This window comes from Podarcis tiliguerta (genome assembly GCF_965153285.1).
Source record: "Podarcis tiliguerta genome assembly, chromosome: 2".
NCBI lineage: Eukaryota > Metazoa > Chordata > Lepidosauria > Squamata > Lacertidae > Podarcis > Podarcis tiliguerta.
Genome location: NC_139535.1, coordinates 100,802,785 through 100,829,157, shown reverse-complemented (window position 1 = coordinate 100,829,157; position 26,373 = coordinate 100,802,785). Strand labels below are relative to the sequence as shown.

The 26,373-nt window shown below is 46.5% G+C and overlaps 1 protein-coding gene and 1 long non-coding RNA gene across 2 annotated transcripts in view; one reads left to right on the top strand and one right to left on the bottom strand.

Annotated features, from left to right (window-relative positions):
- ERBB3 (erb-b2 receptor tyrosine kinase 3) overlaps positions 1-26,373 on the top strand; it is a 99,444-nt gene that overhangs the window by 10,319 nt on the left and 62,752 nt on the right. The window lies entirely within an intron of this gene.
- Positions 17,527-26,373, bottom strand: part of LOC310671754 — a 98,626-nt gene continuing 89,779 nt past the window's right edge. Inside the window, exon 3 of the long non-coding RNA XR_014508153.1 lies at positions 17,527-18,207. This is a non-coding gene — a long non-coding RNA (uncharacterized lncRNA). The remainder of the gene's footprint in view (positions 18,208-26,373) is intronic.

The following is a 26,373-nucleotide window of genomic DNA, read 5'->3' as shown; positions in this document are numbered from 1 at the left end:
TCTGCCCGGACGCTGAGGTCCAGCGCCGAGGGCCTTCTGGCAGTTCCCTCATTGCAAGAAGCAAAGCTACAGGGAACCAAGCAGAGGGCCTTCTCAGTAGTGGCACTCGACCTGTGGAACGCCCTCCCATCAGATGTCAAAGAGATAAACAACTACCTGACATTCAGAAGACATCTTAAGGCAGCCCTGTTCAGGGAAGTTTTTAATGTGTGACATTTTTGGTCTTTGTGGAAGCCGCCAGAGTGGCTGGGGAAACCCAGCCAGATGGGCGGGGTACAAATAATAAATTATTATTATTATTATTATTATTATTATTATTATTATTATTATTATTATACAGCTCCGTATTATTATGCATTTATGCTGGGAACTGTAGTTCACCCCTCACCATGGGTGGAGCCAGGATTTATTTTATGGGCTAGGGGGACTGGACACCCACTATCATCCTCCTCTGACTGGTACTGTCTAGCAGATTCGGAACGAAATATCTCAGCAGTTGTTTTAAATTACTTTCTTTTGGCCCCAAGTGCTCAGAAAAAAAATCTGTCAAAATCTTTCTACTTTTAGTTAAGTATTTTAATCAACTGAAATGAAGAAGGCTCCTGATGATAGGGACACCCTGGAGGGACAGAATGATTGTTGCTCTTCTCTTTCTTTCTTACCAAGAGCAGAGAGGAGGGAGGAGGAAGTGGGCAGAGGGGGAAAGCCACACAGAAGCACCTGTGGCTTCCAGTGCAGCTGCCTGCACTAATTTTAGGCTTTTCAACTTTGACATTGCCCCTTGTAAAAAAAAAAGGGGGGGGGCTTTTCAGAGCCTGCCTTCTTCTACATTCCTACACCTCCTCCTGACAGAGGATACACTTTTGGAACAGTGGCTGTAGCAGCAGAGGCACAAATAAAGCTCTGCTAGAGGCAGCTTCACAGCAGGCATATCAGTCCAGTTCAGAAGTGCAGGGTCACTTCAAGCCAAGCCCCCTTCTAGGATTATGCAAGATTATACAGTCGTGTTATAATTGTCGTTGCCGGCATCCGTCTGTCTCGAGAGACAATGGAGCATGGCTCCCGGGGGTGAAGTCAAACCGCTCTATTAGCAGCACCAAAAGTGACCTCTGTGGGGCGCAAGCCTGGGCAGTGTTGAATGGAGGTTTTGGGGATGCCCAGATGACGAGACCTCGCTGGTGTGGTCCAAAGGGAAGCAGAGCAATACGTTTGGCGCTAGCTTGGCTGCTGGAGTTGCTGGAGGGAGGCGTGCAAGGCGCCATCCAGCTGTCTTAGGGATTTGTGTAGAGTTTACTCCTTAGCCTTTTCTTCTCTCAAATATAATTTGATGGTGATGATAATAGAAGACAGTAAGAGCTGTTCGACAGTGGAATTTGCTGCCAAGGAGTGTGGTGGAGTCTCCTTCTTTGGAGGTCTTTAAGCAGAGGCTTGACAACCATATGTCAGGAGTGCTCTGATGGTGTTTCCTGCTTGGCAGGGGGTTGGACCTGATGGCCCTTGTGGTCTCTTCCAACTCTATGATTCTATGATTCTATTCTATGATAATGATGTATGCATTGCAATGCTCAATGCAGATCTCTCTATGCTGCCTTTCAGCTAGGTCTGCCATTTTGTGTGCATGTTCGTGGGCAAATGTTTTGGAACACTCCAATAGCTTTTTTCTGAGCGACTTAAGTTGCGTTTACCTTGTTATGCAACAGAACATGCGCACCATTCTCTTGAAACTGAAACACCTTCAGTTTTCATTCTTCCTAAATGCTTAGCTATGGAGCATACAGAACAACTCCATTCCCATGCCACGTGCCTCCTTCAGAAGGACCCTAAGAGCCAATCTTTACCCGACTCACCTTCTTTCACTCTGCTTGACTCCAATAAGCACAAAGGGTGCCAAGACTTCTTCTTAGTTGCTAAACAGCTTCCTTTTCATGCTGATTGGGTGGCTCTGGGATGCTGGATGTAGGGACCCTGCTAGGACTCTAGTAATGGGTCTTTGACCCCCTGCAACCTTGGACCACTGCACCTCTACTTGGAATATGGTGGAAGTTCAGGAATGGCTTAGGACAAGACAGATTCCATCAGTCCACCGTCAGGACTATTATAGTTGCATCCTGCAGTTTTTCTGAGGAACAGGGTGACATAAGCCTCTTTTTTTTAAAAAAAAAACCAAAACAAACAAACCCTCACAACAACCCTGTGAGGTATAAATAGATCATGGGAGTGTGGCTGACCCAAGGTCATCTAGTAAGTTTTGTGGCTGAATTTGACCTCTGTTCTCCTGTCAATCACTGTAGCACACTCTCTTCGAAGACAGTTTAGGGGGACGTTTGTTTCGGGTGCTAGCAAGTCTATTCCAAAATAGTCTCATCAAAGCCCAACTCACAACCTTCCTCGCTCCAACCGGTGGAGGGAAAAGTATTGTGTACAGGAAACAGGTGGATGAAAGGCACTTGCTGCCTCATCTCCCAGCTGAGTGGCCTGCTCAAAGGTACAGGAGGAAATACTGAGTTACCACCCAGCCACTCCTTGCTTTGTATTTTCTGTATGGGGAAAACCATAGAGCAGGAAGTGAGAGTCCACATCATAGAATCATGGAATTGTAGAGTTGGAAGGGCCCATCTAGTCCAACCCCTGATGTTGGACTACAGCTTCTATCAGTCCTAACCAATAAGGCCAATGGCCAGGGATGATGAGTTTTGTAGTCAAGCAGCATCTGGAGGGCCCCAGATTTTGGCCTTTCGCGTAAACCGCAGCGACCCTAAAATGGAACCTTTCAATCTCCCCATGGTTGTGCCAGGGGAAGAGAGGAAGATAGGAGCATATGAGAGATAGGTTCACTGTGCTTGTTCTCATAAAGCTAAACTGTGGCTTAGTATTGCAGTACACCTGAATGCAGCCACTGTGAACTTTGAATTCTGTGTGGCAGGCAACCGTGTGCCAGGGTTGGTATCATCATTTTCATTTTTTAATTTGTATACCATCTTTCTTTCTTACAATACTCAAGGCGGTTTACAAGCTGAAGAAACAAAAAATGTACATCTTATAACAATCTAATGCAATACAAAAATGTGATAATAAAACTTTAAAACAGGCAACCTATATCAAAAAAGTAACATTCAACAATCATTAGAATAGTATTAAATAATAACATATAAAAGTTAGATAGTATTACTGCTACTGTTTATGCAGCTCTTTTGAGTGTTCCTGATGCACATTATCCCGGTCATCTGTACAACAGCCCTGTAATGTAGCTCAGATGGATTATCCCTAAACTGCATGTAGAGGAGCGGTTATGGGAGCAAGATCTGAACTGTGAATTTCCAAGGTGCTGCATCTGAAACCCAGATCAGCCTCTTCTCCAGGTATTTTTAAAGACCAATTCTTATCAGCCCAAGCCAGCACAGCCAGTGGTTAGGGAGGATGGTAGTCTAAAACATTTGGAGAGGACGAGGTTGGTGAAGGTTGAATTAATGGATCTATGAAGCCCTGTTGAATGCATGTATGGCTCCCTCCACCACCATGATTTCTCCATACACAGGACCAGTAGCATGCATCCCAGTGGCGTAGCGTGGGGGGTGCAGGGGGGGCCGGCCGCACCGGGCGCAACATCTGGGGGTTAGGGTTAGGGGGTGCAAATCCACGGGTTAGGGGGTGCAAATTACTTGCCTTGCCCCGGGTGCTGACAACCCACGCTACGCCACTGATGCATCCTGTCCGCACAGATAAGTGTGGCGATTGTCCTCCTTTCCCCTGATGTCATGATGGGCAAGGGCTCCAGTTGGCACCAGGAAGCAAAAGGGTGAATGGGGCCGACAACGTTCCCTGGCAGTTGGAAATGGCCGAGGGCCAGGTATGAGAACACAATTGGCAGCCGATGATTTATAGAAACCTGAGCTCCAGCTTTTTAAGATGGGAGGTAGCTGGGCTTTAGTAAAAACCGGGGGCTCTGTTCTCTCCTCTTCCTATAGAAGCCAACTTCCTCCTGGTTTTAATACACTCCCGATTGTTTTCGAGCTGTGAACTCAGCCTACACAAACCACAATCATGCAGTGTGTAAGGAGGAGAATGGGTCATTTATGATTGTGAATAATAATCTGTATAAAAGTACCTAAAATGAGGCAATCCCTGCACCCACAATCTAATAGGCACGGCACAAGAGGAATAAAGGGATGGGGAGGGAAGAGGAACACCCATAGATGGTTGCGTGCTGAATGGTGAGCTTAAGGCGGCTAGGTTTTATTTTTTTTTCTGCCTGTCTTTCTAGGCTGGAAATGTGGAACTCAGGTTTATACTTGTTTAGGGCTCTGTGCTGTCGTTCCAGAAGGGCAGCAGTGAGAAGTATTTATAAACAGAAGAATGCAGAGAAGGATCAGAGGTCGGCCCCCTTTGTGGAGATGTGTTACTCTGCATGCTATCCTTCTCCCACGGCCGGCTGCTGCTTCCAACTGCCACAGAGCTGTCAACCCTTCCTCTCTTTCCACCCATCCCTTTTGAAGGCATGTGATTCCTTTGAGCACTGCATCCGTACATTTCTTTCCACTCTCTGTCATAGTCACCCAAGTTCTGCCTATAGGAGAATAGTACACTCCTAAGCAGTGGTTGAAACTCCCATTGTTCTAGGCACATTTTGCCTAGGACATGGGTGGCGCTGTGGGTTAAACCACAAAGCCTAGGACCTGCTGATCAGAAGGTCGGCAGTTCGAATCCCCACAACGGGATGAGTTCCTGTTGCTCGGTCCCTGCTCCTGCCGACGTAGCAGTTTGAAAGCACACAAGTGCAGTAGGTAAATAGGTACCACTCCAGCGGGAAGGTAAACAGTGTTTCCGTGTGCTGCTCTGGTTCACCAGAAGCGGCTTAGTCATGACCAGGAAGCTGTACGCCGGCTCCCTTGGCCAATAAAGCAAGATAAGTGCTGCAACCCCAGAGTCGTCCGCGACTGGACCTAATGGCCAGGGGTCCCTTTACCTTTACCTTTAAGCAGTGGTCGAAACTCCCATTGTTCTACGCACATTTTGCGATAGGGAATTTCAGTAGCGCGAACAGTTTCTGAGCACTGGGCGCAGTACTGCACCTAAGATTTCAGATTAAAACTGCAGAGTGGAAGGAAAGGCGGACTTTTTTATCCCTCCCCACTTCAAGCTCTGAAGACTGGAGAAGATACCCTCTTAAGAATATTAGGGGGGTGGCCAGGGGAAGGACTAGACCACCTGAAAAATGAACATAAGATTTTAGCTGAAGTTCGTTCATTTTCAGCTTCGTATTCTTATTATTAAAAAAAGTGCACCTAGACATTCCATTGTTGTGCCCACAACCTAGGTTTAAGGTGCCATTTAGCTCGGTTCTAACACTTTTCCTAAGAGTCCGCAGTGCAATGAGGGAGTTTTGGACTCTGAACCTCATGGGTTGTAAAGCTGCAGAGAACATTCTGTCGAGGCAAGCAAGCCTCCTTGCTCAATAGTACATTCTCCCCCTCTTTTCCTCCTGTACACCCCCTAAATCTGGTCTCGGTTTCCCCCCACTGCTCCAGAGCAGATTTAGGTGTGGTATGGGGTGTGTGTGTGGGATAGGCCCATTGCCCCAGCGCCAGTGGCGTAGCGTGGGTTGTCAGCACCCGGGGCAAGGCAAGTAATTTGCGCCCCCTAACCCGTGGATTTTAGCAATGATTTTAGCACTGCGAGTCCGAGCGCGCCCCCCCCAGATGTTGCGCCCGGTGCAGCCGGCCCCCCCTGCACCCCCCACACTACGCCACTGCCCTGCGCTAACATACCCTCCAACATTTCTCCCATGAAAATAGGGGTGTGAATTCCCACACCCTCCAATATTTCTCCTATGAATATAGGTATGTCCTACCATACCCTCAAACGCCTCTCTGATGAAAATAGGGATGTCCTAAGGAAAGGTGGGACATGCCAGGATCAAATCAGAATCTGGGACGGCTTCTCTAAATCAAGGACTGTCCCTGGAAAATAGGGACACTTGGAGGGGCTGCGCTCATCCCTGTGCTGGCATAAATATTTAGTTGAATAGCACCCAATGGCCTTGTGGGAGCGCACACACCCTGGTGTTTAGATGGCAACATGTATTAATTAATTTAGTTTGAAATGCAGTACGCCACCCCTGCTGTGTTTGCCTCTCCCCATTCCCTAGATATGACTTTGGACCTCTGTCCCAAACTCCTGCCCTGATGGAAGCAGTGGTGGAAAGAGTTTGAATGGACTGGTTTGGTGGTGCTCTGCTGATGACAGCAACATTTTTCGACGAGTTTTGCAGAGCTGAACCTGAGCACCCCTTCATTGTTACATAGCTGTTCGCACCCACGCCATGCTTTTAAAAACACATGGAATTCCCCAGAGAATCCTGGGAACTGAAACTGCAGTTCCTGCCACCCTTAACAAACTACAGTTCCCAGGATTCTTTGGGAGGGAATCCACATGCTTTTAAATGTGAGTGAATCCTTTATCAGTTTCTAGTGCTGGTTGTGGGCAGGAACGCCATTTCAGGCTTCAGCAGCAGGGTTGGCAAGTGGGGGGAACAAATGTAAGTGAGGGTGCATCAAGATTCATATAGCAAAGGCCTTCTTTTAGGTATAAAAGGTAAAGGGACCCCTGACCATTAGGTCCATTTGTGGATGACTCTGGGGTGCGGCGCTCATCTCGCTTTACTGGCCGAGGGAGCCGGCGTACAGCTTCCGGGTCATGTGGCCAGCATGACTAAGCCGCTTCTGGAGAACCAGAGCAGCGCACGGAAACGCCGTTTACCTTCCTGCCGGAGCGGTATATTCAAGCTCAATTTGGAAGAAAAGAAAGCGATGCATTTAAGAGCATTGGTTACAGTTTTATACATGTTAATATATTTTTTTCTGAGGGATAATTGTTGGAGCTTTGAAACAAGGTGGGGAGAGTTGTTTGCCACTCCACTGTAGTGGCACCCCTGAGGAATTTTTTGGGAGGGTTCTACACTTTCATGGTTGAAGAAATCATTTTGCTAAGAAGCTCTTTGCAGTAGGGAGAAAGAAAACCCTACACACATCCCTGTTAATTTGAATGAATTCAACTTCTTTCTTTCTTTCTTTCTTTCTTTCTTTCTTTCTTTCTCTCTCTCTCTCTCTTTCTCTCTTTCTCTCCTTCTTTCTCTTTCTTTCTTTCTTTCTTTCTTCTGCCCGCTTTTTTTAAAGACATGGCTTAGCCAAGCTTGACAGCTCATTTTGCTATCTCTGAGTCATGTTCTGTCTCACCTTTTTAGTTTTACAATAAGGTGGCCATGGTGGTGGTCTGGGATGGGGGGTTGGGGAGGGCTGAGGGACAAAGGCAAGGACATTTCCCAGAAGGAGAGAGATAAAAGGCTGGACAGCAAACCCCAAAATGGAAACAAGCCCGAGCAGCCGCCTGTAGCCAGCGGCAAGCATTGTGTATGCATGTTGTTGGGCGTGTAGGAATGTTGATGGTGGAGTGCTTGGTTTCACGGGGCAGATACCAGCTCTGCAAAGGAATGCATATATATATATATAGCTTCTCATGGGGGACTTAGAAAAAGGGGGGGGGGGGAGGTTCATCCAGAAACTGCTAAGAGCAATTGGAATGTAGGAAATGTTTAACAGAGTTGCAGGTGTAGTTTGGAAAACATTACCAATACAAATATTTTTAAATGCGAAGAGGTTTCCAGTTTTTATATGCCGTACAAATACATATCGATGCTCTCTACTGATGTTATCAGCTCAGAGTGTGGACTCTGGGCCACGTTTACTCAAGTTCTGGGCCATGACCTCTACTGCCTTTATAGATTACTGTACACCGGCATATATTTGCATATTTTACTCTGCAAAATGTACTGTTTGCTTCTGCTAATCACGGGGAGAGGCGAGAGAAGAAGAAGAAGAAGAGTTTGGATTTGATATCCCGCCTTTCACTCCCTTTAAGGAGTCTCAAAGCGGCTAACATTCTCCTTTCCCTTCCTCCCCCACAACAAACACTCTGTGAGGTGAGTGGGGCTGAGAGACTTCAAAGAAGTGTGACTGGCCCAAGGTCACCCAGCAGCTGCAGGTGGAGGAGCGGAGACACGAACCCGGTTCCCCAGATTATGAGACTACCGCTCTTAACCACTACACCACACTGGCTCTCGCAAAGAGCTATGCAAAGGTCGTCCCCCCTGCTTTCTTCTGAGATTTAGCCAGGAGTTATGTATTCGTTCCGAAGTCTGCCTTTATAGCCTTCAGAGGTTCAAATCTTGTATATTTGGCTATGTATTTATCGTGAGCTGCTTTACAGAACATCTTTTCAAAAAATGGGAAGATAAATCCTTTGGAAGAAATAAGTAACAAGTGGAAGGGGGAATATAGAGGCCTGTTTCGGTGCTGGCATCTGAATGAGTTTTCTTATGTGTGGACCTCCAGGCAACAATTCACCTGGAAGATCTGCTGGTGAGCTCTGCCTCCCACTAGCTGCCTTCTCTGCAGATTCTCAATCATAGGAGGGCTAAAAGTAGCGGGGAGGCTGCCTTCCCTGCTGAGAACATGGATTTCTTTCTCTCTCTCCTCCAGCCCCCTCTACTTTTTTAAATCTTGGGACATGGTGCTTTCTGTCTCTGTAGCTCTTTTGTTTCAAGCTAGTCGCTGCTCTGACAAGCAAGCATTATAGTAAGGCCCCTAATGGGCTGCAGCCGAGGAATGAAAGCCAGCCCAACGCCTTTTCCATGCAAGGGCATAAAGGCTCCCCATTGTGTAGCCATGACAGCCATTTAATTGGAGGGGGCTCTGGGTCGGGACCCTGGGGCAGCCTGTGACTCAAAAGCTCCTGCCCCCTTTGCGATGCACCCGCCAGCAGCCTTCTCCGGCAGCGCAGGGGAAGTCTGTGGGAATGGGAGGCAGATAGCTTGAACACCTACCCAGGGCGATGAGAGAAGTTGGATGCACCTCCTTTCTGTGGGAGGGAAGGCGGGGGTGTCCAGAAAAGATCAGAGGAAGGAGGGTTTTGTTCTGTGTCTGCCCGTCATGGGGAAAAGCAAAGACCCAGGAATGTTTTGCCCCTTAGGCAACCTGGTTTTACGCCCTTTTTCATCTTCCGAGTCTCAGAATCGTACGCTTTTACTTTCCGTTCATCTTATTTATTGCATTAAACATACAGTGGTACCTCGGGTTACAGGCGCTTCAGGTTACAGGCGCTTCAGGTTACAGACTCCGCTAACCCAGAAATATTACCTCGGGTTAAGAACTTTGCTTCAGGATGAGAACAGAAACCGTGCAGCGGCAGCGGGAGGCCCCATTAGCTAAAGTGGTGCTTCAGGTTAAGAACGGTTTCAGGTTAAGAATGGACCTCCAGAACGAATTAAGTACTTAACCCGAGGTACCACTGTATATCCTGTCTTGCTTCTGGGAAAGTTCCCCTCCCCTCATTTCATCCTCACAAACAACCGCCCTGTGAGGTAGGTCAGGGGCATAGGAAGGGGGGGGCTGTCTGCCCCAGGTGTCATCTCTGGGGGGGTGTATGACCAAATCTCCCCTGGGCGGGGATCGCCACGCTGATCGCCCTCCTGGACAAGGATTACTGCAGATCGAAGCGCCAATCGCCCCCCTGGGTGGGGATCGCCGCCGATCGCCCCCCGGGCAGGAATCATCGCTGATCGCCCCCTGTGGGTGGGGATCGCCGTGCCAATCACCCCCGTGGACAGCCCGCCCCACCCCCGGGTGCACGGCATGTGCCCTGCTCCGGGTGCCCCAGCGGCTAGCTACGCCACTGAGGTGTAGGTTACAGCATCCAGATGAGCGAAATGATCTCTGGTGAGCATGCAGATATCTCCTTGTGGCTCAAGCAAGGAAGGCAAGTTGCACATGCTGAGTGTTGCCAGCCAAGGGGCTGACCAGTCAAATTATAATTTTGTCCGGTCGCCCATATTTGGGTGCGAAAGGCTTTGAATGCATTGTTTTTTGGGTCTGGCCTCAACTTGTTAAATCCTTCTGAGCTCTGCCGGCTCTCTGCCTTGAGTCCTCTAGGGTCCACCGGGTGGATGTCTTTTTCACAAATCAAAAACTGGCAATCTCAGGAAGAAACTGCTTCTTGCCACCAGCTGCCATATATAGCCCAGCTTGCAGTCACCAGCAAATCTGATCTGGGTGTGCAAGAGAGGGCCAAACAAGGCAGGCAGTTGAGAAGAGACCCTGAGCATCAGCAAAACCCCATGCAGCAAAGTTTCCCAGAGGAAAAATGTGTGGGGTTGTCGTTGGAGGGGAGAGTGTGCAATTCCATCCCACTGATCTAATTGGAATTACAGCTGAAACGTTGGAATCGCAGACGTCTTGTAATGTTTCCTGTTGGTTTTTCTGCCCTTCCCTCCCCCAAGACATGTGCCCTTGTCCACCTTTCAGAAAGGACACAAGCCTTCCTAGCCAGCTGCGATTCCCCCCCCCCGCCCCGTTCTTCCTTGGTGAAATAAATTCTCCTCCTACCCCCGCCCAAGCAGGGCCTATCCGTGCGACATGCCTCAGATATCAGCTGTATTCCATACATGCCTTTTCTACCCCGTAGCAGAAGGATCCAATAGCTTCCATCTGATAATATATGACAGCTTGAGCTACTGTTCCATCATTTGACACCAGGGGCTTTCAGCGAACTTAGCCGACCACTGGGAAATAAAAACAGCTATGGACAGCTAATGCGGAGCAGCAATATGGCACAGTGCTGTTGGTTAAGAACACCTGGCTGTTAACCAGAAGGTTGGTGGTTCGAGGCCACCCAGTGATGGCTGTGAGCAGGATTCCTGCATTTCAGAGGGTTGGACTAGATGACCCTTGGGGTCTCTCCAAATCTTACAGTTCTATCATTCTCTGAAACGTGGCACCATGTACTCATGGAAGAACAAGCTACTCACAGCCCAACCTGATCAGGAACTGAACTGTTCCAAGGCTGGTATTCCTATTCTTCTCTAGATTTGCCTTGGTTGTTTATTCATGAGAACTCAGACAACTTTTATTCCTAACCGTGACTTTATTACGGTATATTCTCACTGTTCTGCTTTTTAAAACATTGAATGAATATTTTACTTTTTGAAAAAGAACTTCTCCCATTGCAGCTCATCCTTCCCCAACTATGAGCAAACTCTAGCACTACAGTGGTACCTCTGGTTACGTACTTAATTCGGTCCGTTCTTAACCTGAAACTGTTCTTAACCTGAAGCACCACTTTAGCTAATGGGGCCTTCTGCTGCTGCCGTGCCGCCGGAGCGCAATTTCTGTTCTCATCCTGAAGCAAAGTTCTTAACCCGAGGTACTATTTCTGGGTTAGCAGAGTCTGGAACCTGAAGCATATATAACCTGAAGCGTATGTAACCCGAGGTACCACTGTACTGACAGTCTCACCTGGTGCAGAGCTGTGGTTTTTGAAGTGATTAGTGATGGTGCGTAAACCTGCCTTTCTGCTTTACTTACAGTGCTATATTTCATTCCTGTCAATCTTATTCTAACCTGCTTTGCATTCTTCTAACTTTTCACTTCCTTATCAGTTTCTGGGTGATGGCCCCTTTGAACAGTTTCTGGGTGATGGCCCCTTTGAACAACACACACACAGACACAAAGCAACAGTGTTGGCTCCAAAGAAGATCTTTCAAAAAAAGTTAAAATCACACTCATGTTATAAGCTACTCAGCAACAAAGGGGAGGAAGATTGAATCTAGCTCCAATTACTGTTTCCAAAAAGCAGCTGATCAGTTATTCCCCCCCCCCTTTGAAAATGTTCCAGTTCCTTAGCTGCTAAGTATGGGTGGAGCAGAGAAAATAGGAGTTGTGTGTGAGAAAATTTGTGCGTGTGGTGTACTCTTGAAATGTGAACAGAGGGACTTTAATTGGGAAAGGTGCAATTAAACCCAGACAGTGCTTAGTTAACCTCCCGCTTTCTTCTCTTGCTATTGTCAGTACTGCCACCTAACTGACATCTAGTTCGTGGGTCATGTCCAATGTCAATATTTTATCAAGTGGGTTAAGTAACTTGACCAACAGAGTCAACAGATAAGTTATAGAGCAGGCCAAGTTCTTGATCAGGCAACTATGTGCTGCGAAGGACTCTTATTGAAACAAGTGTGGCAAGTTCCCATCATGATGACATTATATCATGCCCGAAGTTTAGAAAGATTGGCCCTGAAAGCTGGACATAATTTCCTGGGCATTCTTTCCAGAGGTGGTCCCTGTATTAATTTGCAGGGAGCGGGTGGCGCTGTGGTCTAAACCACTCAGCCTCTTGGACTTGCTGATTGGAAGGTCGGCGGTTCAAATCTGTGCGACGGGGTGTGTTGCTCTGTCCCAGCTTCTGCCAACCTAGCAGTTCGAAAGCACGCCAGTGCAAATAGGTACTGCAGCGGCGGGAAGGTAAACGGCATTTCCATGCACTCTGGCACTCATCACCGTCCTCCGTGTGCCAGAAACGGTTTAGTCATGCTGGCCACATGACCTGGAAAGCTATCTCTGGATAAACGCCAGCTCCCTTGGCCTGAAAAGCGAGATGAGCGCCGCACCCCATAGTTGCCTTTGGCTGGACTTAACCGTCCAGGTGTCCTTTACCTTTTTAAAAAAAATTAGTTTGAAGCAGCAAAGACAACAACAAAGAGACAGGTGGTGCCTTAGGAAGTAACAGATTATTGCAGCATGATCTTTAAAAAAAAAACTTTAAAAAAAATGAATATTTTTGTATGTTTACTTTATAACCGTTGTCGTTCATCTTGATGGCACAGCTAGAAACTTATTTATATAGGCAGGGACTATATACATGCTACTTTAGACATGTTTCTCTAAAGGTTCAGAATTAATGCAGATTAGTTACTCCATGGGACGCGGGTGGCGCTGTGGGTAAAACCGCAGTGCCTAGGACTTGCCGATCGCATGGTCGGCAGTTCGAATCCCCGCGGCGGGGTGCATGCCCGTCGTTCGGTCCCAGCGCCTGCCAACCTAGCAGTTCGAAAGCACCCCCGGGTGCAAGTAGATAAATAGGGACCGCTTACCAGCGGGAAGGTAAACGGCGTTCCGTGTGCTGCGCTGGCTCACCAGATGCAGCTTGTCACGCTGACCACGTGACCCGGAAGTGTCTGCGGACAGCGCTGGCTCCCGGCCTCTAGAGTGAGATGAGCACACAGCCCTAGAGTCTGTCAAGACTGGCCCGTACGGGCAGGGGTACCTTTACCTTTACCTTTAGTTACTCCATAATACATCTTAACCACCACATTAAATTCAGGTAGGATTCCTAAAGTGTCACCATAGGGTGGGTTTATCTCATATTCTTTAAGACCCCCTTTCATTTTAGGTGCCCAGAAAGAGGAAGCTGTCTGTACTGAGTCAAAGCATTGGCTCATCCATCTCAGTATTGTCTTCACTGACTGGCAGCAGCAGCTCTGGACGGTTAACCCTTGAGTGTACAGGGGTGTATCCAAGATATACTGATATGCTGAACTACAGCCAGCCGTTTTATATACTGACCCCTGGAGGTGATTTTGGCTTAATTACAGTGATCCCATGCAGAAGTGGTGGCATCTCTTATAGGTTTTGCCACTTTGTAACATAGATGTGTTGGTGCTTGCTGCTGGGCCTCTTCCTATTTCCATATTAATAGAAGCCTTTAAAGAGGAAGAAAACAGCTGCATTCACAACCATCTGCCTCTGTGGACTGTTAAGAGCAAATGGTTGAGTCATTTAGATGTTGATTGCCATAGACTTTTTACAATGCTGATGACTTAATCTTGGGGACTTTTCAGTCCTTGATTGGATATCTTCTTTCCTGTGGGAAACTGCCTCTGAATACTTACTCCAAATGACTTCTTCACACCTTTTGAAATGTTCAAAAGGAAGCTGATGAGGTCCACTGAATGTGAGGAAAGCAGTTATCCCCCTAGGGCCACATGGAGGTGTCCACAAAAGGTTAAAGTGATGGTGGAAATTGCCCTTGAACATTTGGAGCCTAACATTCAAACTGAAAGGATTGACTTCCTTTCCTAAACTTAGGAAAACAATAGGAAAATCAAAGTTTTACTTGGTGGGGCAAAGCATAAAATTGTAGACTGTGCGACTTACATCTTCCAATATTTTTGCAAGCTTGACGATTGTACAACCCATACGTACTGATATGTTGTAATTCCCTCCAGGTGCTTCTGATATGATCAAATCTTTCCTGAGTCACCTGCTGTGTGTCTGAATTTCATGTGCAATACGGCTGAGGTTCCAGACCTCATGGGGCCCAGGAGCCTCTTTGTAGTGAAATATGTGACACTCTGCTGGAATCTAGTCAAATGATGAATCCATGTCTGCCAAATAGGTGGCAAAAACAATTTCCTCCAACCTTCTGTTTCAATCTTTTGAACCAAAACAACCCACCCAATCAGTTCCTTCATGCCAGTGTGCTTTGCCGATCTTCTGTTCTCCCAAGGTAACACAAACATTTGGAAATAACGAACTGGCCTTCAGGCCATGGAACATAACATTTATTGACTTCTTCCTATTTGCCTTTTAATTTTTAAACCTCAATGAACAGTCTCTTTTCCCAAGCTCTTCTTGTAATTCTGGTATAAGGTTTTTCCTCCCTCCATTAATATTCGTGGAGGTGGGCAACATCTGACTGGCTAGTCTGCAGAATCCATCTGTGTACGGAAGACCCAGAAACCAGAGATAGGAATGCCTGTGGCCCTCTGGTTGTTGTTAGACTCCAGCTCCCACCAGCCTCAGCCAATATGACCAGTACTCCAGGATGATGGGATCAGTAGTCCAACAATGCAGGTTCCTCATCCTTACCATAACCTTTTCTTTCCATAACCTCTTAGACTAGTGATAAGGCACCTGCCCCAGGTGTATTGGATAATGACCCACGATTCCTGACCATTGGCCATTTTTGCTGGGACTGAGATGAGCAGAAGTCCAAAGCATCGGGAAGGCCACAGCTCTCCCATTCAGTCTTAGAGTCATACCATATTGTAGCTGAGTTCAAGGCTGCACGGATTATACATAGGAATAAATTCCACTAAATGCAGTGGGACTTGTTTCTAAACAGACATGAACTAGGCCTGTGATGTTAGCACATGTAACTGAAATAAATGCATATTTGTCCCCTGTTGTATCTCCTGTATAGAATGTAAACTCCTCGCAGCAAGGAGCTATCCCCTTAGACTTTTTAAGTCCTGTTATATTATGTGGGACACGAGTGGCACTGTGGGTTAAACCACAGAGCCAGGACTTGCCAAACAGAAGGTCGGCAGTTCAAATCCCCATGACGGAGTGAGCTCCCATTGCTCGGTCCCTGCTCCTGCCAACCTAGCAGTTCGAAAGCACGTCCAAGTGCAAGTAGATAAATAGGTACCACTCCGGCGGGAAGGTAAACGGCGTTTCCATGCGCTGCCCTGGTTCGCCAGAAGCGGCTTAGTCATGCTGGCCACATGACTCGGAAGCTGTACGTCGGCTCCCTCGGCCAATAAAGCGAGATGAGCGCCGCAACCCCAGAGTCGGCCACAACTGGACCTAATGGTCAGGGGTCCCTTTACCCTTTACCTTTATTATATTATGTGCAATGCACATTGGTGGTGCTGTGTCCACAATAAGTACCTAGATTCCTCTTGCATGTTCCTGTTTCCTGTGAACATTGGGAGGAATTAACAGTGCACTGTTCTGATCATTTCATCAGTGCAAGCAAGCACTGCTGCTTTCAAAATGGAACAATCCCTGCTTACACACACACACACACACACACACACACACACACACCACTGTTCTGGGTTTTTCATGAGCCTCTAGAGCAGGGGCAGTCAACCTTTTTAAACCTACCGCCCACTAATGCATCTTTCTTGTTGGTAAAATTTCCTTACCTCCCACCAGTGCTTGATGGAAGGAGGATTCAGCTTGTGCTGTAGAACCCCCCTACCGCCCACCTAGGATCCTGAAACGCCCATTAGTGGGCAGTAGGGACCAGGTTGACAACCCCTTCTCTAGAGCATCTTGAGGGGGACACAGGGGTTAGGCGAGGAGCACAGTTGCACTAAGAGGAGCCTCTTGTGCTAGCTTCTACTAGTGTGCTAGAACAGTTGAATCCAGGCCATGGATTTTGAATCCCAGCATTTCCGCATATATTCTCCCATGTAAATTTGCATTGAGGGATGCGGGTGGCGCTGTGGGTTAAAAGCCTCAGCGCCTAGGGCTTGCCGATCAAAAGATCGGCGGTTCGAATCCCCGCGGCGGGGTGCGCTCCCGTTGTTCGGTCCCAGCGCCTGCCAACCTAGCAGTTCGAAAGCACTCCCGGGTGCAAGTAGATAAATAGGGACTGCTTACTAGCGGGAAGGTAAACTGCTGGCCACGTGACCTGGAAGTGTCTTCGGACAGCGCTGGCCCCCGGCCTCTTTGAGTGAGATGGGCACACAACCCTAGAGTCTGTCAAGACTGGCCCGTACGGGCAGGGGTACCTTTACCTTTACCTTAAATTTGCATTAAAATCAGCCCTCCAAAACTGTGGAAGCCAGGGATTAAAGTCACTTAAAGATGGAATACCAAGCACATCTAACCAGAGAGCAAGCCCCACGGAACAAGATGGATCTTACTTTTGAGTAAATGTTCATAGGAACGCATTACAAAACAATGAGATGCTGTGCTCTGCGATATGCCAGTCACCAGTATTAAGTGTTGAACTACAGGATGGCATCTTTTTTGGCCTCCAGAGTGGAACAGGTTTAAACGCAGTTTGACCCTTCCAAGACTGCTGGGATTGTAAATAGGAAAATTGATTTCACAGTGCAGAATGGACCATGAAAGTGACATGCAGCTCTGTGGGTTTTACAACAAGCCCTTTTGTGGAATGACAGGTCCTTGAAGTCTTGGCACATTCCCCAGAAGTTTCCTAGTTTGGCTTTGATGAGCTTGCTGAAAACCTTCTTCCAGTTTCCATTGGATTGGTCAGAAACAGAAGCTGCAATTCAAGTTTTGTAAAAAAATGTTACAGCGGCAGGTTAAAAATAACATTCGGGTCCTCCCTTATGTTTCAGGGAAGCCTTAAGGTGATCAAAATGGAAAGGAGTCAAATACTGGGTTTATTCCTTATCTTTGTTTTGCTCCCAGTTTGACCCTTTTCTTTAAAAAAATCTCTTGCAAGCTAAGGCTTGTGTAAAGAGTTTGCAGTTTTTATTCTCTGTATCAGACTGCCGTGTTTCGGCAGTGTTCAGAGCTAAAAGATGCATGGCATAGATTTTTGGATTATAATGCCTAATAAAGGTTTGACGAGTAAAGAGATTTTTGGAATTTATTATTGTGAAGTCGGATTTGGAATTTGCTTTCTGTTTTGCAAATTTCACAAACACTTCACAAGGAGACTGCCAGAGTTTCATAGAAGATATTATTTAAGTATTTGTTTACTTGATAGGGTTGAAACACGTGTGTGTGTGTGTGTTTTCAAAAGACCACATTATAGGATATATTTTAAGTGAGGGTTGCTTAATTTGTTCCAGCAGAGCTCCAAGAGTTTAAAGTTTCTCCATCATCATTTTCTTTATGAAAGTTTCTATAACTGATAACAGCTACAAATCTTGGACTAAAAATTCTCTGAATGAATTCCTTCAGTTTTCTGTCCGGACAAATGAAGGACAGGCTCCTAACCATGTGCTTGGGGCTATAATGTCTATAGCAGTTTCCTGATTCCTGATTTGGGTCTACTCCAAGACGGCTCAAAATGACCAGAATAGATGCACAACATTAACTGAATGATTCAAAGAAACGTCACACAGTTAACATGGGGCAGTTGAGGCTTGATGTGCACAAAGGAAACCTTGTTTTTCAGATTTCCATCTACAGATTACAGAGTCCAGACTTTTCCATATGCTGTATATAACAATTTTACTCATTTAGCCTGCTTTGAGATGCAGCAATGATCTATTAAGTTATTAATAACATTTCTGTTGCAAGAATTTACCAAGCCTGTTCTCAGCCCATCACAGATCCATGCAAGTATCAACCTCAGCCTGTAGTCAGAACAAAGGTTGAAGAAGTGTATTTGTGTGCGGGGACATCAATACCTGGGGACATCAGTCTTCAGTTTTGCCCCTGATAGCCACCTGTCAAGGGACCTAGGTACATGAACATGCCATATGCAAAGACTCTGGATATGTGAGCTGTACAGTGGTACCTCGGGTTAAGAACTTAATTTGTTCTGGAGGTCTGTTCTTAACCTGAAACTGTTCTTAACCTGAAGCACCACTTTAGCTAATGGGGCCTCCTGCCGCCGCTGTGCGATTTCTGTTCTCATCCTGAGGTAAAGTTATTAACCTGAGGTACTATTTCTGTGTTAGCAGAGTCTGTAACCTGAAGCGTCTGTAACCTGAAACGTCTGTAACCCGAGGTATCACTGTATAGGGTTAGCCCCTTGATTAGGGAAGGAGAAATAGCAGCCTCAGGCAGCAGATGATGGGCAGGGGATCATAGAATCATAGAATCATAGAGTTGGAAGAGACCACAAGGGCCATCGAGTCCAACCCCCTGCCAAGCAGGAAACACCATCAGAGCACTCCTGACATATGGTTGTCAAGCCTCTGCTTAAAGACCTCCAAAGAAGGAGACTCCACCACACTCCTTGGCAGCAAATTCCACTGTCGAACAGCTCTTACTGTCAGGAAGTTCTTCCTAATGTTTAGGTGGAATCTTCTTTCTTGTAGTTTGGATCCATTGCTCTGTGTCCGCTTCTCTGGAGCAGCAGAAAACAACCTTTCTCCCTCCACTATGTGACATCCTTTTATATATTTGAACATGGCTATCATATCACCCCTTAACCTCCTCTTCTCCAGGCTAAACATGCCCAGCTCCCTTAGCCTTTTCCAGGCCTTTGACCATTTTGGTTGCCCTCCTCTGGACACGTTCCAGTTTGTCAGTGTCCTTCTTGAACTGTGGTGCCCAGAACTGGACACAGTACTCCAGGTGAGGTCTGACCAGAGCAGAATACAGTGGCACTATTACTTCCCTTGATCTAGATGCTATACTCCTATTGATGCAGCCCAGAATTGCATTGGCTTTTTTAGCTGCCGCGTCACACTAGGATGTGGACAGCATGCCTAGTGATCTTTCTGTGGAAGAACATAGGGCACAGAATGAACATTTGGGACTTAACCATGTTTCACTTCATTTCATTTCACTTTTAAATTGTGTGCTGCCTTTCCATATTGCTGTACGCAAGGCGGTTTACAAATTGATGAAGCAACAAAATTTAACAGCAGAGATCCCACATCTTCCAACAGTGTTGCACAGTCGGTCTTGCGTTGTGGAGTTGGGTCCTTCAAAGATGGGAAAACATATGCTGGGTGTTATTGTTGTTGTTTGGGGGGGTGGGGATTCCAACAAGTGCAATCCTTTTAAAAAAATCATTTTAATTAGTTTTTACAAATACAAAATTATAACAATCCAAATACATATTCATATACTGAGTCTGAATCTCGCGACTTCCCCCCAACCCCTCTATGGGGTCCTATTCTCAACATTTAAAACTGCATATTATTCCATACTCTAAATTTTATATCAATCCATATTATCCATGGTATTTGTTATATTACAAGTGAAATTAAAATGCTGCTAATGTTTCCATCTGCTTACAGTGGTCTCCTAGATAATTTATGTAAGTTTTTCCCATTCTTTTTTATTTGTCCTCTTGGTTCCTGAGTTTTTCAGTCAGCTTTGACATTTCAGCATAGTCCATCAGCTTAATTTGCCATTCCTCTCTGGTAGGGACTTTGTCTTCTTTCCATCTCTGGGCTAGTAACACCCGAGCGGCTTTTGTCCCATACATAAAAAGTCTTTTCTGCTCCTTTGGGATGGTGGTACCTGTAATTCCTTTTTTAAAAAAATCATTCCACCAAATGCAATCCTGATGCACTTGCAACTATACAAGCTACTAACAATGAATATCTACAAGAGACTTATGTTTGTTCTTCTGTTGTCGGAAATTAGGAAGGTTGGCTTTTGCTGCCCAACTCCCTAAGGGACTCTGAGTTCCCCTGAGTCCAATGGAGTGCAGTGTGCCTGCGTGATGACTGGGTGGAATTCAACATCCCTCTAGGATCAGGGCCAGGGCCTTCTCAGTGATGGCTCCAACCTGGTGGAATGCTCTGTCCCATGAGACCAGGGCCCTGCAGGATTTAACCTGCTTCCGCAGGGCCTGTAAGACAGAGCTATTCCGCCTGGCTTTCAATTTGAATTTAGCCTGATCTTTTATTCCCCTTCCTTCCCTCCCCCTCCCCTCTTTATGAAGATTACCCACTCTGCGATCCCCCAGCTACTAATTCTCCCCTGGTCTCCTCGCTGGCCCAAATAGGACTAATTTAGACAGCTAGCCCTGGTGATCATCTAATGTTTATTGGATTGATTTCCCCCTAAATTGATTTTAGAACTTTGAATTTATTGTTATTCACGCTTTTATACTGTATTTTATACTGTTTTTTGTTGTATCACAATTAAGTGTTTTAAATTTGTTGTTAGCTGCCCTGAGCCCGGTTTTCTGAACCGAGAAGGGTGGGGTATAAATAAATTATTATTATTATTATTAGGATGAATGTCCCATCTGCACAAGTATTTCAGCTTGCCAGGTGGAATGACACCCCCCATGTGCTCTTCTGGGGGGGGGGTGTTCTCCTATTTTGGGGGCGATGGGTGGGAGGAGAGAGGCGAAAGCCCCATTGTGCACATGGAAGTTCTAATGCAGGGCTTTGACTGACGGAGCTGGTTAGGTGAATCCCGCCTCCTGTTTTTAAGGGGAAACAGCACAATTCAGAATGTTTTCAAATGAACGTGCAGCAAGATCCATAGCTCTAAAAGGATCTTGAACTTGTGGATCTCAAAAGAGCAGCTTCCCCACGACACACGTGACAAGCAGCTTTTGACTGGAGAATTTCAAATGCAGCTTGTGATACGGCAGGGCTGAGGAGCCGGGCAGTCTGCTGTTAAAAGCCTATTTTGTTTTAAGAGTCAAAAAAATCTCACTGAGCCTGCCCCCAGTCTTGGGCGTGCCTAAAGTAGTTTATTTGGATCCCAGCCTCTGTTTAGTAGTGATGTGATAAACTGATCATACGTGACACTCCTAAACAAAGAGAAGCAGAAGATGAAAAAGACATGCAGGGCAATTTTCATGTCACAGATGAATTTATTTGAATTTCCAACAAAATAATATTCATAGGCAAGGGTATGTCTGCACACCATGGCTACAGTGCTTAATATTTACAGGCACAAATTAACGCCACTGTAAATCTCAGGGTTATCAAATTACGTTTTCTGAGACAGCAATATATATTTCAAATTACAGATGGGCAGCAACTGTCTCAAGTCCTACAGCTGCAAGAAACCTAGTCCTTACTGCGCAACGTATTGTTGCACGCCACCCCAATCTCTGAGCGGTGCAAGATTCGAGGGTTCGGTTTCCTTTGGAATGAGGGACAGCAGAGACTGGTATCTATGATATATGGTTTATTTGCACATATATACAACATCCCATGCTGGGACGTGGGTGGCGCTGTGGGTTAAACCACAGAGCCTAGGACTTGCCGATCAGAAGGTCGGCGGTTCGAATCCCCACGATGGGGTGAGCTCCCATTGCTCGGTCCCTGCTCCTGCCCACCTAGCAGTTCAAAGTGCAAGTAGATAAATAGGTACCGCTCTGGCGGGAAGGTAAACGGCGTTTCCGTGCGCTGCTCTGGTTCGCCAGAAGCGGCTTAGTCATGCTGGCCACATTACCCGGAAGCTGTATGCCGGCTCCCTCAGCCAATAAAGCAAGATGAGCGCCACAATCCCAGAGTCAGTCACGACTGGACCTAATGGTCAGGGGTCCCTTTACCTTTACCTTTACCAACATCGCAAGTGGGTCTTGCTTTGCCCATAAGCCACAGCCATGGATTCCAACAGAGCCAAATCAGACATGGCTCTGTCTCTCTGGCTTCCCAGCCTGTTTCCAGCTTCCATCTTTTAGCTCACATAACTCAACACTTAACTCTGGCCTTTGTCTTTCTAATTACCAGCGAGTTGAGGGAGAAGGTCCCACCTGTTTGTTTTCTGGCACAGAGCCACTTCCTTTGTTACCTTAACGCCCATACTTAGAAGGCCTCACCAGGAAGCTGGCCTGGCTGTCCCAGGAATTGAATCCATGCTGGATTCAGGAATTAGAAGGAGGGGTGGGGTCGGGCAGACAGCCTACCTCCCTCTCAAACTCATAATAGTATCTTTGGGAAAGGCAGTTGTTGTAATGTTTAATACTACATAGTATTTTATTCATAATCAATTAAGAGGGCTTCTTCACATCCTTCCAATAATCTGCCTAGCGCTTCTGCAAATATTATTATCCTCTTATATCTCACAGGGAAAGGGCTGGATGAGGAGGCTGAAGCTGGATGAGGAGGCTGAAGAACAAAATGACTAGCCTAATGCCACCTTAGATTATTTTTTAGTTTATTTAGCTGTAGACTTCCTGGCTCGTGAGTCTTGCTCTTAGCAACTACACTACGCTGGTCAATAACAGGCATTTGAAGGGTTAGCTGGGACTTGAAACAAAAACAGTGCTGGGACAACAAGTTATTAGTTGGAATGATGGACAAATTATGGGGCTGTGTAAATATCAGCTCCGTTTCAGGTCAGCTAGAACCAGGGCCATGTCTACTTATGTGTTAATCTGTAAAGGAATGTAGTAGGTGGGTAATTATTTACTCTGCAGCACCCGTATCCAAGGGTACCACTACTCCCAAACATTCACGTAGCAAAAGCTGCTTTGAAAGTTCTGAGTGAAGAACTTAGGAAGACCTGGGCCCTAGTATTTTCTGCTAAAAAGCAATTTAGCCCCATTAGTTCCCACCCAAATCTAGGGTTAGGCAGCAGTCCTTGCTTTTAGGTCTTCTCTCCCCCTGCCCCCAGCTCTCTAATGGTCATGGTTAGCATGTCTGGAGATGTTTGGGTTCAACTCCCTGCTCTACTACAATAGACACTCCAAGTGTCCCTATTTTCCAGGGACAGTCGCAAATTTACAGAAGCCGTCCTGGTTTCTGATTTGATCCTAGCTTTTTCTTAGGATGTCCCCATTTTCATCAGGGAAATGTTGGAGGGTATGGAGTTGTGTGACTCCTTAGCCAAGGAGATAGGTAACTATACAACCTGTAGAAGACATCTGGGCAGCCCTGTCTAGGGAAGTTCTTAAACGTTAAATGTTTTGTTATGTTTTTATATACAGTGGTACCTCGGGTTACGTTACCTTCGGGTAACGTAACTTTTGGGTTGCGAGCATGGCAAACCCAGAAGTGTATGCTTCTGGGTTTTGCCGTGCACGCATGTGCAGAAGCTCTCTATCACATCGTGCGTGTGCGCAGAAGCGGCGCCTCTTGTTGCGGACTTTTCAGATTGTGCACGGACCCCCAGAACGAATTAAGTATTGGAATTGGAAGCCGATCAGAGTGGCTGGGGCAACCCAGTTAGATGGACAAGGTATAAATAAAATGATTATGATGATGGAATAGGATGTCCCTATTTTGACTAGAAAAATGTTGGAGGGGATGCTATAATGCTAGCCTTGAGAAGCTGCATATCTCAGGTTGAATGGATGTGAGAATTCAATAGGACAACTCCCAAATAAATTGTCTTGATTATCTGAGAGGAACCTTGGGATGCAAATAAAATAGCAATGCACTAAAACAGGGGTCAGCAAACTTTTTCATCAGGGGGCCGGTCCACTGTCCCTAAGACCTTGTGGGGGGCTGGACTATACTTTGAAGAAAAAAAATATGAACGAATTCCTATGCTCCACAAATATCCCAGAGATGCATTTTAATTAAAAGGACACATTCTACTCATGTAAAAACATGCTGATTCCTGGACCGTCCACAGGCCAGATTTAGAAGGCGATTGGGCTGGATCCAGCCCCCAGGCTTTAGTTTGCCTACCCATGCACTAAAACTCCATTGTCTCCATTAGTTTAGAGGAGAACCCAAGAGGTTCTCTGCTGCTTTTCAGTTGTTGATGTCTATATGCACTGAATGACTGCAGTCCTCCTCTCTTCTGTACCCATTCTATTTCTGTGACTAATGGCAGCTCTTCTTAAAATTATTTTTATTTTCGGTACCTCTAGCAGAGCCTCCAGACCTCTCTATTCACTGTCAGTGATTCAGTGTCTGTGTGACACTGCTATGAACAGAGAGCGGGCAGCTGGCCACACAATGAATTGTGTGTCTACGCATATATGCGGTGTCTAAACTAAAACACATAACCTTTCAGCAACTGAAGATGTGGTGTGATGGAGTAAATTTGAATAACACAGGGCTGCAAGTCAGGGTTGGGTGGCATTTTATAGTCTGCTAGAGTGGGTGGCACTGTGGTCTAAACCACAGAGCCTAGGGCTTGCTGATCAGAAGGTTGGCAGTTCAAATCCCCGCAACGGGGTGAGCTCCCATTGTTCGGTCCCAGCTCCTGCCCACCTAGCAGTTCGAAAGCATGTCAAAGTACAAGTAGATAAATAGGTACCACTCTGGTGGGAAGGTGAATGGTGTTTCCGTGCACTGCTCTGGTTTCGCCAGAAGCGGCTTAGTCATGCTGGCCACATGACCCAAAAGCTGTCTGCAGACAAACGCCAGCTCCCTTGGCCTATAGAGCGAGATGAGCACGCAACTCCAGAGTCGTCCGCGACTGGACCTAATGGTCAGGGGTACCTTTACCTTTAAAGCCCTGTTTGCCAACTCCATGCCCTTCATATGTTTTGGGCTACAACTTTCATGAGCCCTAGCCGACCTTGGAGGGCACCAACTTAGTGAAAGCTTATTCTTTTGACTTATTTTTGGTAAGGAAGGAGGGTTCATTTAGAACCTTTAAAAGTGAAATAGAAAATTGTTGAGGATGATCAGCAGTGCTCTCAAGCAGGACTTCAGGATGGATGTCTAGGACTCCACTCAGTGGAATGAACAGAAGGGCCCCAAACTCAGCAATTGTGACTCATTTCATTTTGAATCAAAGAAGCACACGTTACCATTTGAGCAGGGGGCCCTATAATTGCAAACTGCTACCCAACCACACCATTGAGACTAAGGGATGCTAGATTTGACTTCTATTAGTTCCACCCAGATGGTGTTTCCGTTTCCCATTTGTTAAGAAATCATCTGTGGACCACTGAAGCGCTCTCTCTCTCTGTCTCCATCAGTGAGATTTTGAGGTGTCTGTCCCCATATTACCCAATAATCTGTTTGCTGAACTGGGTTGGTTGGATGTTTGCTTGCTAAGTTGAGGTTTCTTGTGCAGGCTTGTTGTGTTTTCTCCATTAAAGGTTTCTTTATCTCAAGCGTCAGCTCTAATGTGATTTCATCCAGACTGGGACAAGACTGACATCAGAATAAGTCTGCTTCCCCCTCCTCACCTTGGATGGCACCTTTCGGCCTACTCTTGTTCCCAGGAAATGCAGAGAGACCTCAGATCCAAACAAACAGTTCAAGGGAACAGCCACACTTAGTCTTTAGGAGCCAATAGATGACAAGCATCCTCCTTTCCATGCCCGGCCCAACCATGAGGTGGGGTGAAGCAGCTGCCTCGGGTGTTGGGTGCCCCCAGGCCGACAACCCTTCAGGGGCCCCACCCACCCTGCCACCACCACCAGATTTCCAGTGAGATCTCGCAAGATTTTGGTGAGATCTTCCTGGAAATTGGTGTTGATTCTATGGAGATGGCCAGTACTTCCTGTTTCACCTCAAGTGGCAAAACAAGATGAGCTGCCCTTGCTCCATTTCCTTTGTTTTTGTTTGTTTATTACGGACTCCTATGTAAGTTCTGATTTCGGGTAGTATTCCCATTTGGGGTTGGATTTCCTTCATCATTTATGTGACAGCCCTTGGAAGATGGTGATTGATTCTACTGCTGATTACGGGTAATTGTCTTCTCCAGGCTTGACATCCCCATCTCCATAAACTTTTCCTCATAGGGCTTGATCTCCTCGCCTCTGACCATCTTCATCACCATCCTCTGGGTCAGCTCCAGGCCAAGGAGCTACTTTCTCACTTCAGCAGGTCAAGGGGCTCCTGTCTTGAGCCCCCTACTGGGGTGTAGGCCCTTGGCAGATGCCTGACCAGGCCAAACTTTGACGCCTATCTGGAGTGTCTGTGGTTGCTCAGCAACCATAGGGCACACCTACTGTGCTTCTGGTCCTACCCTATGGAGGCAAAGCGAAAGTAGGTAAGGGATGCCCTATATCTCAGCCCGTAGGCCAGTTCTCAGTAAAAGCCAGAACCTGTTGGAGGGCAGTGTGAATCCTTCTCACCTTTCTTGGATCACCTACATATTTATGCAGTGAAGGTCTGGGACATAGGGTTCTAATGACAGACTGTCAGGTGTCCTTGCACATGTCAGCTGCTCGCCTTTGTAATGCAGGGGGTTGGACTCGAAGACTCTT